The sequence below is a fragment of the Ictalurus punctatus genome, chromosome 14 (assembly GCF_001660625.3).
Source record: "Ictalurus punctatus breed USDA103 chromosome 14, Coco_2.0, whole genome shotgun sequence".
Taxonomy (NCBI): Eukaryota; Metazoa; Chordata; class Actinopteri; order Siluriformes; family Ictaluridae; genus Ictalurus; species Ictalurus punctatus.
In genome coordinates this window covers 10,685,610-10,702,175 of record NC_030429.2, presented here as the reverse complement: position 1 = coordinate 10,702,175, position 16,566 = coordinate 10,685,610, and positions in this window count along the sequence as shown.

The window sequence follows — 16,566 nt, the reverse complement described above, 5'->3', positions numbered from 1 at the left end:
TTTATGGTTTGGAGTTTAGTATGTGTGGTGGTGTGGGACAACACGTCATTTGTTGCTGTGGCTGAATTCTGACTAACAGCCAAAACAGATTAAAAATTGGGTTTGGACCAAAATAGTTTTTTTTTCTGCTTGTAATACTGAATACATTCAGATCTCTAATTTAACAAATCATTACTATATCTCACCAATGTGACATGAAAATTTGTTTTTATTTATTTCATATATAAATTTAATTGTGGTTGAGACACATTCAAGAGAGACAAATTTCAGTTTAGGAAGCCTGTAAGTTTTCAGGACTTCAAGGATGCCAAAATTTGACAATGTGAATGTTTTTCTAGGCCACCACACATGAGAAAGTAAGAATAAATACAAATAATAAAAGGGAAAAGTTTCAACAGAAAGAATCACAAATAGGTTATACTTGCCACATTATTACTTTTTTCAACATCTCTCCCCATGTCACTCTAATTACACTTGACTGCAGGCATTCACAATTTTTGACATTTATCCTGTAAACTGACGGCACACAGTTGGTGATCTGTGTTTGATAACAACTGACCTAGATGTAGTAGCAAGACTCTGATGTTGTCTCTGAGGGCTGTTAAGGAGATGTAATATACTATGATTGACAAGTACCTGTGGAACAGGGGGACGCAGGTATGCTCCATCTCGGTGGGTGTGAACTTCTGATCAACTCTGACAGCTGGAGACACACAGCCCCAAGTGTCTGACAGGGTTTTACACACACACATGCACACACACACACACACACACACACACACACACACACACACACACACACACACACACACACACACACACACACACACACACACACACACACACACGGAAATGGAAAAGGGAAGTGTAAGGGAGAAAGGTAATAAGACACATGTGAACAAGTTGTTCACATCTCAGAATTGCTATGATCAGCAGCATGTAAGCATGTAAGCTGTGGAGAGCTCATCTGGACTTAAATAATTTTCAAAACTCTTAAATTATTAGTAAATTAACTCTGACTAAATTAACTCTAAGCTCTGACTTAGCAGCAGAGATTTTAAAGTACCCAAATTCTTTACCCAATTAAAAGTACAATTACTCATATATGTTCTTCTCTTAAAGTAGAAAGTATAAACTCTTACATTTAAATATGTATGTTAAAGTATGAAAGTAAAAGTACAAGAAAATAATACTAATTAGTATACACCTGTCATCAATTAAAGTGACAGATTACCCCCATTTTCATATAGAATGTTCCTGACATCTTCTTGGTAACATCCAGTTGGAAAAGCCATGGGCTGCAAAGATCTTACAAAGCAGGTGCAGGATATTATTGATGAAAAATATCAGGAGAAGGTTAAAAAAAAATTCCAAGGCATTGGATATACCCTGGAACACTGTAAAGACAATAATCAACAAGTGGAAAAAATATGGCATGACAGTGACATTACTAAGAATAGGACATGCCTCTAAAATTGATGAGAAGATCAGGAGAAAACTGGTCAGGGAGGCTTCCAAGAGGTCTACAACATTAAAAGAATTACAGCAATTTCTGGCAAGTTCTGGCTGTGACAACAATCTCCCAAATTATTCATATCTCTGGGCTAATGTGTTGGCAAGACGGAACCCTTTTTTAAACAAAAAATAAATAAAAAATACATCAAGTCTCTCAAACCCATGTGGAATCAAAGCTGCGAGCAGCGTTTAAAGGCGTTCAAGCACCAAAGGCACAGCAAGCGCAATGTGGAGCATGAAGAATACGAAGAAGAGAAATAGAATGTATATGAATGAATAAAAGATCAGAAGCACAGCTGAGAATAAGATTGAACAGGAAATGAACAGAACAGAGGCATTTATTTGCATGCCATAGACTCCCAGGGGGGTAGAATAAGAAGAAGAAGAAGAAGAAGAGGAAGAAGAAGAAGAGGAAAAACAACAACAACAACAAGAAAACTAAGGGATACAATAGGTGCCTGCACACCTTCGGTGCTTGGTCCCTAATAATGTGTTATGGTCTGCTGAGATCAAAGTTGATCGTTTTGGCCATAATGCCAAAAAATATGTTTGGCAAAAAAAAAACCCCCCAAAAAAAACACAGCACATCACCAAAGAACCCCATCCCCATCCCCGTCACCCCATGGGGAAGCATGGTGGAGGCAGCATCATACTTTGAGGCTGTTTTTTTATTTGGAATTGGGGCTTTAATCAGGATGGAGAGAATAATGAATAGCTTCAAATACCAGTCAATTTTTGTGTGAATCCTTAAGACATCGTCTAAAGCACTTAAGATGAAGAGAAATTTCCCCTTTCAGCCTGACCATGATTCAAAACAAACCTACAGATCAGCAAACGAATGGCTTCACCAAAGCACTTCTCAAGGTTTTGGAATGCCCAGCCAAACCTAAATCCAATCAAAAATCTGTGGGGTGACCTGAAGAGGAGTGTGCACAAGAGATGCCAAGCCAATTTGGCATTGAGTTATAATGCTTCTGCCAGGAAGAATGGCAAATATTGCGAAGTAAAGATATGCCAAACTGAGTGAGTCTTACTCAAAAAGATTGAATGCTGTGATAAAATCTAAAGGTGCTTCAACTAAGTATTAGTTTAGGTGTGTTCACACTTGCAATCAGGTTTTTGAAAAATTTGTATTTTTCATTTTTCCTCCCTTAAGTGATTCTTATTGTTTTTCACTTTAATGAATAGGTTAAAATTTCACAATAAAGGTAGAAAAGGTTCTGACATGATTTATCTTGTTGTTTTTTTTTGGGGGGGGGGGGGGGGGGGGGGGCAGGTTACATCACAAAAATCTGCCATTTTAACAGGGGTGTGTATAAATCTTATATCCACTGTACTGTATGTTACAACAGATAAATGATAGTGATGGGTATTAGCTCTCACACTTGCTGTCAATTTTTTTTGTTCGGAATTTAGACTTCAATGCTAAAAGGCTTTTTAGTGATGTGTTTAAAAAGTAGAGACTTTTCTTATGAAATGTAGTAAGTAAAAGTCAAAAGTATTATTTAAAAGAAAATCTCAAGTAAAGGACAGATACTTAAACCAGACGTAGGTACATTGTATTTTGTTACTTCCCACATGTGGTTAGCAGTCCATTGTGCCTCCAACTGACAAAACTACTTGTAAACATGTAAACGAGTATATCAAATTATTGCCAAATTGTGGTTTTTGCCCTTATCAGATGTAAACAGAAACCATATAATTGTGTGCAAATCTGCCTCATGTGCAGAAGTACAATGGGTAAAGCACAGATGTTGGCCTAACAGATCATGATCTGGGTAAAGATTGTGTAAAACCATTTTATGCAAGCAAAAGCTTTTAGGGCCTTTAGTAAATAATACTGGTGAGATTTGCCAAACTCTGCACTGAGGCAGAGTTCAAATGAAAAACCTCTAAATTTGACTCCCTAAGGCATCTTCTCAACCTTGAATTTTGACACAGAAGGAAATATGTCGACTGATACTTGTCTCATCATCTGTGTACATCAGGCATGTCTTTATGAAAACTGCTTAACGTAATTAAATGCTTTAGAATGAATTATTTGTTGACAGGCTGAATATACCTGCGTGTGAAAACCACTAAAATGTATATAGTACATAATCCCCAACATCATTATGATGTGCAGAGTTACTGTGACAACTGCAATCTGAACTCAAATATAGTTTTGGACTGCGTATAAAATAGGCTCTACCTGCATGCTGTATTCGAGGTGACAGATCCCAGTGCTGTCACAAGAACTCCTCACAAACATCTGGTACTCATGAGCTACATACAACCCCAATTCTGTAAAAGTTGGGACAGTATGGAAAAAACCCAAAAAACCCCAGAAAGAATCATTTGAAAATTCAATTCACCCTGTACTATATTGAAAACAGATTATTAACACATTATTTCATGTTTTACTTTGTGAATTTAATATATTTTTGAAAATATACACTCATTTCAAATCTGATGACTGCAATACACTCCAAAAATGTTGGGACAGTCAACTGTTTACCACTGTGCAACATCACCTTTTCTTTTAATAACACTTATTAAGCGTTTGGGCGCTGAGTGAAGACACCAGTTAGTTAAGTTTAGCAAACAGAATTTTCCACATTCATCCATTATACATGTCTTCATCTGCACAATTGTACGGGGCCTTCGTTGCCTTATAATTCATTGCGCTTCATAATGCGCCACACATTCTCGATCTGAGACAGGTCAGGACTGCAGGCAGGCCATGCTAACACCCACACTCTCTGCTTACGCAACCATGCGCTTGTAATCCGGGCAGAATGTGGTTTGGCGTTGTCCTGCTCTGGATGGCAGCAAATGTTGCTCCAAAATGTGTACATATCTTTCTGCATTAATGTTGTCCTCCCGGATGTGCAAGTTACCCGTGCCATGGGCACGGACACAACCCCATACCATGACAGACGCTGGCTTTTGGACCTGGAAAAGGACGTGTCTATATCGTCTTTGTGAAGAGGATGGTTTGAGTGGTCAAAAATCTCCAAGTATCACAGCTGGAGAATTGCAGAAGTTAGTTGCTTCTTGGGGTCAGAAAGTCTCCACAAATACAATCCGAAGTCACCTACATAACAACAAGTTGATGACATCACGGAGCTGGTGGATGTTAGACACCTTGTGCTCCTCCACCTTCCGTTTGAGGATGCCCCAGAGATGCTCAATAGGGATACCTTCACCCTCACCTTCTTTAGCAAGGCAGTGGTCATCTTGGAGGTGTGTTTGGGTAATTATCATGCTGGAATACTGCATACTGATCATGCTCTGCTTCAGTAAGTCACAGTACATGTTGGCATTCATGGTTCCCTCAATGAACTGTAGCTCCCCAGTGCCGGCAGCACTCATGCAGCCCCAGACCATGACACTCCCACCACCACGCTTGACTGTAGGCAAGACGCACTTGTCTTTGTACTCCTCACCTGGTTGCTGCCACACACGCTTTACACCATCTGAACCAAATAAGTTTATCTTGGTCTCATCAGACCACAGGACATGGTTCCAGTAATCCATGTCCTTAGTTTGCTTGTCTTCAGCAAACTGTTTGCGGGCTTTCTTGTGCATCATCTTTAGAAGAGGCTTCCTTCTTGGACGACAGCCATGCAGACCAATTTGATGCAGTGTGCGGCGTATGGTCTGAGCACTGACAGGCTGACCAACCACCCCTTCAACCTCTGCAGCAATGCTGGCAGAACTCATACGTCTATTTCCCAAACACAACCTCTGGATATGACGCTGAGCACATGCACTCAACTTCTTTGGTCGACCATGGCGAGGCCTGTTCTGAGTGGAACCTGTCCTGTTAAACCGCTGTATGGTCTTGGCCACAGTGCTGCAGCTCAGTGTCAAGGTCTTGGCGATCTTCTTATAGCCTAGGCTATCTTTATGTAGAGCAACAATTCTTTTTTTCAGATCCTCAGAGAGTTCTTTGCCATGAGGTGCCATGTTGAACTTCCAGTGACCAGTATGAGGGAGTGTGAGAGTGATGACACCAAATTTAACACAGCTTCTCCCCATTCACACCTGAGACCTTGTAACACTAACAAGTCACATGACACTGGGGAGGGAAAATGGCTAATTGGGCCCAATTTGGACATTTTCACTTAGGGGTGTACTCACTTTTGTTGCCAGCGGATTAGACATTAATGGCTGTGTGTTGAGTTATTTTGAGGGGACAGCAAATTTACACTGTTACACAAGCTGTACACTCACTACTTTACATTGTAGCAAAGTGTCATTTCTTCAGTGTTGTCACATTAAAAGATATAATCAAATATTTACAAAAGTGTGAGGGGTGTACTCACTTTTGTGAGATACTGTATAATCACCAAGTCATGCACATAGAGCACATTTGAGAGGAAGTGAGTCTGACATGACCCAGTGCAGTGTGTATGAGGCTGGGAGGGTCATGGAAAGCATTCATGAGAGTAAAATCTTATGGAAAGGAGAAAGAGAGAGAGAGGTTTAAGGGGATGTTCATACACCCATAAATTCATCCCTCTGGCCATTATGACTCTGCTCTGACAAACAACCAGTAGAATGAGGAATTGACCATTTGGAAATTGAACATGGGGAATGTTTTCCTTTAGAAAGAAAGTGCATAAAGTAAAAAAAAAAAATAAAAAAATAAAATATATATATATATATATATATATATATGTATATATATATATATATATATATATATATATATATATACATATACACACACACACACACACACACACACACACACACACACACACACACACACATATATATATATATATATATATATATATATATATATATATAGCCCTGGAGTATGATCTGTCAGTTGCTGCAATTTATTACATCATTTAATGATTTTTTTTTGTTTATGTTGCATAATTTAATCTTATCTTATCTCTGGCATTTCAAAAGTTTTACCCATCATGGTTTTATTTTATTTTGTTAACTAACTAACTAACTAACTAACTAACTAAAATACTAGTTAGCTAAGTATTAATCAAACACATTAAATAAATAATGGGTGAACAAACAAACAAACAAACAAACAAAAATATCAGTGCCAATAATTTTATAAATCATATAAATCAACCATAATATTTTATATGGCAATCTACCTGCACTAAAGATGCTGTTGTTTCATTACAGCATTGTGTCTTGTGTTATCTTTACAGCACTTATGCACACTTTTTAGCATGTAGTTTGGCAAACTAATTTGAACTGTATCCTACCAGGCTATAAATATAATTTGATAAACTCACAATGTATACTTAAAGTCCTTTAACTGAATTGCATGTGTGATCTGAGATATTGAATGATGACATAGATACATATCATTGAATGAGGATTAAATATTCAAACTTAAAGAGCAGCCACCTCTCCACTATTCCATAGCAGTAATTCCTGAAACCATGATATGTGTAGGAAGTAAGCACCTTTAGCTCTTTAATGATATGCAACTTCTGCACCGTTAGAAAAGCCTCAGCAGCCCATCTGCAACCCTCTGACCTCAGTCTCACATTTGTGGGGTTTTTTTTTAGAGCAGCATTATGCCACATCTCCCCTGAGTATACACTTTGATGCAAGTCCAGCTTGCTCATGGGGTTAACACGGGCACTCCCTGGACACAGAAATACAGGTGGTGATGATGTGATGAAATCTTGAGAGAACCCTGCAGAGCATCAATATTCAAACATCCAGGGTCATCTCACAACATTCCCTTAGATTAACCCAAATGGACCTCTCTTTTTTAGATAATACTTGAACCCATTAAATATTTATATTTTTTATTGTCAAAGTGCTTTAAACGGGCTTGTTGACTCTACAAGGTTCAAATCTAGGAGCATTAGAGTGGGCCCCAAAAGCTTGGATATGCTTCCAAAATGTCAACAAAACTCATACCAAATGCAGAGAGCAAATTGCTTTGCATCCTGCCACAGAAGAGGCGCATTGTAAGAGTCAACAAGCAGTGCTTCAGCGTCGGCCATGGGAGCATTGTAAGAGCGAGGGGAGGTCATGCAGTCATCAGGGGCGTTCTACGTGCTGCCTCTGAGGTGGAGGCACAGACAGATGGGCTTGGCAGCAGAACAACAGAGAGGCGTCCCCCCCGATCTGCCCACGAGGAGGACCACTCTAAAGTTTGCCTCTATTAAATGTCGATTATGTGACACACATTGCACGGATGGTGGACAGCCAACAAATGTTTCTCTGACCCTTGAAGGCCAAGCTCATGCGACAATAGAATCTGATGCTACAGGGAATTGCAATGAGTTTGCAAGCCTGAGAAACTGACAATATGTTCTGTTTACGGCTACAGTACCTTACGTTTTATTGATTACGCATACACACAACTTATTGCTGTTATTTTAAAGCTTTGTGGTTCTTTGTAACGAATACATAGCACAAATATTTTTAGAATTAGATGTGCTGTTTATAGATATTTTCTAGATTTTTACATACATGCAGACTTCACATTTCTAAACATGTGTAGCAATTTCTAAAAGTGCATTTTTGTCTGGTATAATCTAGTACAAAGAATGTAAAGAATGTAATGACAATTTATATATGTTTTGTTAAATATCTGTGTTGTGGTTCTGGACATGGCAGATGGTGTGGGAACATCAGGGTGCAAACCTACCGCTGGGCTTTTATTGATGCTTACATCACCATCCACCTTACTCATACTAAACTTCTACACTTAGTTTCTATGGATTCTTAGAGAGGAATGTTATGTCAGTATCCTAGAAGGAAGGAGAATTGGGAGTAGAAATGAACTAAGAAGAACAAGGATTGTTTTGACAATGTGATAGTGTCCTGGCTTTTATCTTCTTCTCCCCCTTGCTTTAATCTTCCTTCCTTGTGTGTGTTTTAGCTCATTCTTCACTACTACTTTCATATAAACCCAGAGTGATCATAGCTCAGGACAAAATCTCAAGAGTTATCATAATGAGTGTGTATTATGTGGAGGATCCAGTCAAAACAACCACAGTGAAGGTCATGCAAGGAGTAAAGGGGGACCATGGGCATCCAGTCAAGTGTGGGTGGGTAAACTCACATATGTGTGCATGAGAGAGAGAAAGCATGCATATTTGAGAGACAGAGACAGAAGGAATAAAGGACCATAAGAAAGAAAAAGAGGGCCATCTGTCTCATATTTTCCTTTCTCTGTGATAAAGGGAGGGTAGGATGAGAGCTGTGAGCGAGGCATGATTATAAGATGGACACTATCACTCCTTTCTCCTCAGAGCTCTGTGTGTACATTGTGCTCTCTGGATCCGTCCTTGCTGAGTTTTCCTTTGCTTTTTTTTCAGTCAAGAGCCTCGAGATTACAAATGCATCCATCTGACATTGCCAGCTTAAAATAGAAAACACATGACCCATTTTTTTCCATTTGTACTGACCCCACTTTAGGTCTATGTGAAAATGCTGGCACGGCCAGTGCCTCACAGAAAGTAAGTCTTAAGGGACCAAATGTCAAGTTTTTATTGCAAAATACAACTGTGTCAGCAGATGTGAAGGCAATACGAAGACTTTTTCCCCCTCCCTCATATGTCTCTGCTGTGTGTTGCATACAGATGGACCTGAGTGGTTGAATCCATACAGTAAGTGTCTGAATAAAAGAAGCCATGTATCAAATTGCTTAATATGAGCCAATGCTTAATACTGTATACCATAATATTTACTGCTTAAGAAGATTAGCATGTAGAACATCATTTTAACTTGGTAATTTTAACTTGAGATATTCTAAACTCAGTGGGCAAGGTAGCTTAGTATTTAGCATGTTTGCCTCGCACCTCTGGGGTTGAGATTTGATTTCCGCTGCTGCCCTGTTTGTGCAGAATTTGTATGTTCTCCCTGTGCTTCGGGAGTCCAAAGACATGCGTTGTAGGCTGATTGTCATCTCTAAATTGTTTGTACTGTGTGAATGGGTGTGTAAGTGTGTGTGTGTGTGATTGTGCGCTGCAATGGATTGGCACCTCATCCAGGATGCCCCCCACCTTGTGCCCCGAGTTCCCTGGGATAGGCTCCAGGCTCCCCGCATCCCTGTGTAGAATAATCGGTACAGAAAATGGATGGATGGATATGCTAAACTCAAATATTCATTTTGCACTTAATAGAAAGTAAGTTAAAATGCATGTAGTGTGAATAATAGTAAAGTATTAATTTCAATGCTACTTGATATAATCTATATTTAGTATTTTGCTCCAGAATTATTGCCACATTTCCATAAAAATTTGCAAATAATTATTGTGCCAAATGAAAAATATATGCAGTTACTTGTATAACAATATTTTAAAATTGGTAGTTTTCCCATGATGATGGAGGACATCAGGCTTTTACATGTAGTCATGATAGTGCAAAAGAGGTGCTGAACTACATCACCCATCAACCCCAGCATGTCGCAAGACCATGTCACATGTCTCACTGATCAGTCATACCTGCTCTGTGTTACTCTTAATAAGCACCACATTTAAGTTCCCTATGTGTCAGTGTTAGGTTTCTGTTTGTTGTTGTGTGTTCCACAGTCCCATTTATTGTTTGAATGTTTTGCCATGTATACTCTGTTCTAGTTATCTGACTGCACTCTACTTCAATAAATTCTACACTTATCTCTGCCGCCTCTACAAATCCCTGTCACATGTGTGCAACCTTATATTAGGTCACAGGTACTCTCAGCCTCAGATGATCTGTCATGTGTGCACTCTTCTGGCCACGGGCATCAGGATTTTCAAGACTGAAATCTCATTAGTTCTCTGCTCTGTGACAGTTTAAGTAGGAATGTATACTATCTGGATTGCAACAATATTCACAGTACAATGTGTTTCAAATGTACTCAAGTTTTGATGTGAAACAGGGCAGAGTATATATGGTTGTCCAGTTGCAGTGTCAGTCAAACATTCATCTTGTGAAAACATGCTCTTTAGTGAAAGTTAGATTGGTTTGCAAGATTAGATCACAGTATTTATAGAGACTAAGCGCAATAAAACTAGATTTTGTTGCATTTACTGTATTTACTATTTTTTGATTAGTTAAGAGAGACAATATTAATGCCACTTAGGATCAGAGAATATACCATTATTTACAGGAAAGGTATTTTTTCACTTTTACTCTGTTAGCATTCACCACATTTTGCTATGAAGTAACCTCTGTGAAACTTAACAGTAAATGTATTTTCTTTGTCTTCTTTGGTGTGAAAACTTTTGCACTCAACATGTGATTGTACAGAATTGTTACACATCTAGCAGGCAAAACACGTTCAATGGCAAGACAAACAAAGTCTTTAGAAATATGACTGGACACTGCTTATCTAAATGCAACACTCTCACTCTTGGTCTCAGAGTCGTCAGCTACTGTACACGGTTTTGTGTTTTACTGATCCAACATGACATCATTCAATTAATGACTTGAATTGCCTACTGTGTTTAAATATAAGCATTAAACTATGGCTTGAGAGTAAAGAACATTGGATTAGATGATGTCCATCGAGGCTTCAACTCTTAGGCCTCCCAGGAGAGAGGAGGATCTATTGTTTATTCCCACTGATCCTCAGATGGCCATATTGTGGCTCTGTGGGATGTTAAAAGCACAAAGGCAGCTTGCTGCTTTGTCACACTGCAAATGAAGAAGTTATCTGAGTGACAGCGACCAGAGCGTGGATGTGTCACAGGATATTGTGTGTGTGTGTGTGTGTGTGTGTGTGTGTGTGTGTGTGTGTGTGTATGTGTGTGTGTATGTGTGTGTATGTGTGTGTGCACGCATAATATTCCTTTCTCATTCCTTTCCCAAAATTTCACACACTCATTTTTAATATATATAAATATATATGTGTGAAGACCTGGATAATGGAAGAATGGGGGAAATTCCACATCTAAACCAACTGGTGTCTTCAGCGCCCAAACACTTAATAACTGTTATTAAAAGAAATGGTGATGTTACGCAGTTGTAAACACCCGACTGTCCCAACTTTTTTGGATTGTGTTGCAGTCAGCAGATTTGAAATGAGTGTATATCTTCAAAAAAAACAAAAACAAACAGCTATTAAATTCACAAGTTAAAACATCAAATAATGTGTTGCTGTAGTGTTTTCAATATAGTAGAAGGTGAATAGAATTTACAGATCACATGATTTTGTTTTTATTAGTATTCCCCTACTGTCCCAAACTTTTTGGAATTTGGGTTGTAAGCTGCACCCTGGATATCTTGCCATCAAAAGGCGATTGAAAGCATAGTGAAAGGCGATATGTCTCTATAAAATTTCCTACCTAAATTATAAGTCATAACTCTTCTATGTATGGTTCAAAATAGTACATATATGCCAGTGCTCTCTCTCTCGCTCTCTCTCTCTCTCTCTCATTTTTTTTTCAAATGAATGTCCTTATTGTATGATGTATTCAAAATGTAAAATATATTTATAAATTATGAGCATCTTCCATTAGGAGAAGCTTTAGTGTTGTTAAAACATGACTCTGAAACAAATCCAAGTATTTTTAACCAACCAAAACCTTAAAGCTCGCCCTCAAGCTACATAGATTTGCATCAAATGTACTGAATTAATGTATTTTATTGCTCAGTACTTTAGGAAGTGTCATGGCAAGATTGAAAACAGAAAGACACTAAATTAGGCATTTGATAAATCAAATCTGCATTGAAAAAAAATGTTTTGTTACTGTTCTCATAAGGATCTCATAGCAGCTTGTTTTGATGGAATGTGCTTGGAGGCAAGCAGTGTCATGGCCTCATTTGGGGCCTTGGAGATGCATGTCCTATTCTTCATAAATCAAACTGCTTGCAATTTCTGTTCCAGCAGTTGTGATGCTAAAATACTTAATTTATTTCAGCCTGATAACAATTTTCGAAACAGTTTTTAATTACTGGTTAATGAAAAAAAAGTTACTTGTATTTGAATGTAAAGATACAAGGGTAGTAACAGTACCTCATTATAAATGGATTTTGTAGTTGTCCAAATAGAAATGAAACTACACTAAGAGAAAGTAAAGGACAAATCTAAAGTGTTTGCTATGTTAGGTAAGAGTGTGAACACATTGTGAGATTTATGATCTTTTATTTATTTATTTATTTTAAATAATTTAATAGCTAGGATATGACAGTATGTACTACAGTACATTAACAGTAACATTAACATTTTGAACATTTCTAACATCTCTCTCTCATAACTTCTCTCTTTGATGGGTATCTTTTTTCTTGGTTATCCTCATGTCATTTGAATATGATCTAATTTGCTGCAGTGGAGCACCTTTAAGAATTAAAATATTATGCTGACAGTCCAAATATGAAAATATCACACTATTGATACCACAGGCATCTAGCTATCGCCCTTGCATGCTACCTTGAGTTCACCTCATGCAGGAATGTTCAAAAACTACACAGCCTTACAGAATGCAGTCTATGATTAATCTGTTTGCCCTGGAATATCCTCACACTGAGCATGGCATGATTTATGTGGATATTACTCTCCAAAGGAACACATTGCATCTCCTGTAGCTGGCAAACTCCCAGAATATAAACCCTTGCTGAAGGGGTTCAGGTGGGACATAATTTAGGTGTGCTATAATACACTATAGATTTTTTATTACAAGTTTAGACTTTATATTTTATATCCCCAATTTGGTCATATATTAAATGCATAATGACATGAGTTTAAATGCCAGTTCATGATGATCTCTGGTACTTAAAAGTCTCATTTACTCTCAAGGCACCTGTGTATTATTTGTTATGATACACATTTGAACATTTACAGTATGTGGTTAAATTACGTAGGGGAAAAAAAATTACATATCTAGACTGAAAATGTAGTAGTGTGTCTTCCATCCTTTTATATAATACAATAATGTGCCACACACACACAGACATACACACACACACATACACACACACACACACACACACATACTGAAAACCAAACAGGTTTTTCCCATTAAAATAAACTTGGTTAGTGTTACTTAGTACTATTTACATAAAGACACAGGCTTGGGGAGTAACGCAATAAATGTAACAGTGTTACAAAATCAGGATACAAAAAACTGGTAACTGTAATCAGTTACAGTTACGTCAAAAAAACAAAGTAATCAGATTACAGGTACATTTTGTAAAAATGGGAATACTCTCAGGATGACATTTTTTAAATTTAAAACTAAAGAAATGAAACCTTTTAACATAACACCATATAGACAGCTGCTTGATTATAGTTCTGCTTCTCTCTTCAGTCATGACTCACATGAGCAAACTCCTGGTGCATGCGCAAATAAATTTTGCCCAAAGTTAATTTGGTAGAAATTAACACAAATTTCTGAAATGCTTTGTTAGGGTGAATATACGTCCTCTTATTCCCAGACATGTCCTCTTTTCAGACCGTAAAATAGGTCTAAATTTGAGAAAATGTCTGGGATTCGCCTTATTTTAATTATGATGTGCTTTTGGTATAATACTACATGTTATGTCATGTTATGTCATGTTATGCGCATGTTTGCATTGCTTTAACCCATATCTGTAAGTCCCGCCTTCTCGCACACCAATTGGTCGATTATAAAAGGCTTGTAGCAACTATTAGCCACATTCCTGGCTCTCAACCATTAGCCTACTCTCAGCGAACATGAGAAGGTGAAGTGCTGTTGTGTACAGCATCAACATACTGTAGTAGCAGCAAATGACTGCTGTCCTGAGTCGAAACAATGCCCATGGCCATATAAGGACATTTTTACTGTCATGTTATCACATTGCTTCGTATTACATGACCATTCAAATGAAATGTGTAAATGGTAACAAATGGTACACTCATGGCATCTAATATTGTATTTTATTCCACGAACATTCTAAAGAAGAACGTAGGAAAAAAAATAAAACATGACCAGAGTGAAACCAATTTTATTTATATATATATATTCATGTGATGCTAATAGTGTGTCTTTTTCACCGTATTAAAGTCTGCATTCATATTAACACTGTTTTGAACACTATTAAGACCCCCCCACCCCAACACCCACCACCACCACCAAAAAAAAAGTTTCCTCTTTTTGGAACAACAGAATATAATCACCCAACTTTTGTGATGTAATGTTATTTTATTACAACAAATCCAAACATTGAACATGTTTTTAAAAATAAGTTTTCTAAAATAAAATAAAAGCTCTAAATAAAAGTATTTTAGATCATTTTGCTTTTCTCTTGACTTTATTTACATATGTGGCCTTGAAATAATACAAACATAATCAGATTACATTACTTTCATTTTGTGATACTTGGATTACGTTACTGATGACATTTTTTATGAAGTAATTTATAACTGTAACAGAACAAATTTTTAAAGTAACCCTCCCAACCCTGTAAAGACACTGATGCATTTTTATTGTTGGCACTATTCTATAGAAATAGTAAGCTAGTCTCTTATCTCTCTAGTGCATTTGCATTGGATCAGCTGGACAGGATAAGACCAAGCTGCACAATTGACGTAGCAAAAGAGAAATTGAGACTCAAAGAGAGCAAAACTTGTCAAACAAAGTGCTGCATTATCAGCCCAATCTTTTAAACACATATGCATAATGCCAGTGGCTTGAGGTGGAAACCCCTGAACACTGAATCCCCTTTTCTTTCTCTGTATTGATGAATTCCCTTATCTCTCCCCACCAGTCACACCAAAAAGAAAAGACATGGCTGGGCTTTTGTGTGCCACATAGAGCCCCAGTTTTGTTTCACAAAGTTTTCTTTGCCTCACTTGACACACCACAATTTTTTTATACCCCCCCACCACCACCCCCACCATCACAGCATTATAGTTTCCCCTGCTATTATTCTCTAACCAGATTCCCTGTGTTTGTTTTTTTATGGGGGTGAGGTCTCAATAGAGGTGGAGGCAGGCTGCAGAAGAACAAAGTTTGTTGTTGTGTCAGGGGCATCGGCTCTATACCATTCAAATTTCAATTGGCCCAATATTGCTATTGATAAGATGAGGAAAAACTCAACACTCACTGTACCATTTGCAAACAGCACACAATCAAATCTCTTTTCCATCACCTTCCCCCACCTTTATTCTCTGGGATTCAAAAAATCATCACAAGCTGCATCCCTCCAAAGAAGAAGAATTCCACCGCTGCTTCTTAACAGCTAATGAAATAATAAGATCAGGTCCAGCTCATCTATCAACCCTCTGCTCAAAGAGACACACTGGGACTTGGTGTGAAGGTCTCACAGGTCTCACATCGTTCCTGATTTAATTTAACCTAATAAGCACAGAAGAAAAAGTCACAAGAACAAAGCAAGCATTATTTAATTACCTTCGAATTCGTTTCTTTGTATCTAGTTTAACATTCGTGACTTCGGTGTATAACATTTATAATATATAGCATATATAATATATTTATAATATATAAATTATTAAGACTACCACAAATCCTAACTATGCTGCAGTGTATTTATCATCTTCCTAGATGTTCATGCATTTTGTAAAAATTAACATTTTATTTGACTGTATTAAAATCATAATGAACATGCATCTGCAAACAGAAATCACATCAGTGCCCTGTTTTTTGCCCTTCAGCCTTTGGCTCCCCACTGTAGCAGCATTGGTATCCATTGGCATTAAGACTGGCGTGCCAGAGGGTAACTCCAGACAGGGGAGGACATGCCTGTGTATAGAGAAAATCTCTCAATCAAGTGAATGCCTGGGTGGCCAATTAGCTGGAAGGAAAAATAAATAAAAAATAAAAGCCTAGATGTCATCAACTAATCGAAACAGGGAACATATTTTGTGACTCTTTTGTTTTGTTTTGCTTTGAGCAAATTTCTGTCTGTCACCATTATTTGAATACAAAATGAAGGCTTTGTGCCCTGATGCTCTCAATGTTTATCACTAAAAAGTACTGTATTCTCTATATTCTCTGCAGTTTGCATAGAATCCACCTGGAATATTTGCAGTTATTGAAATGCCCTGCCTAATTCTCAGTAGATGAATGCTGCCTACACTATAACCAACTATAAACATCACCATGCTCAGCCACAGGGGAGTCCTCCATCGTTCAAATGAGGTCAGATCTCCAGCATCTT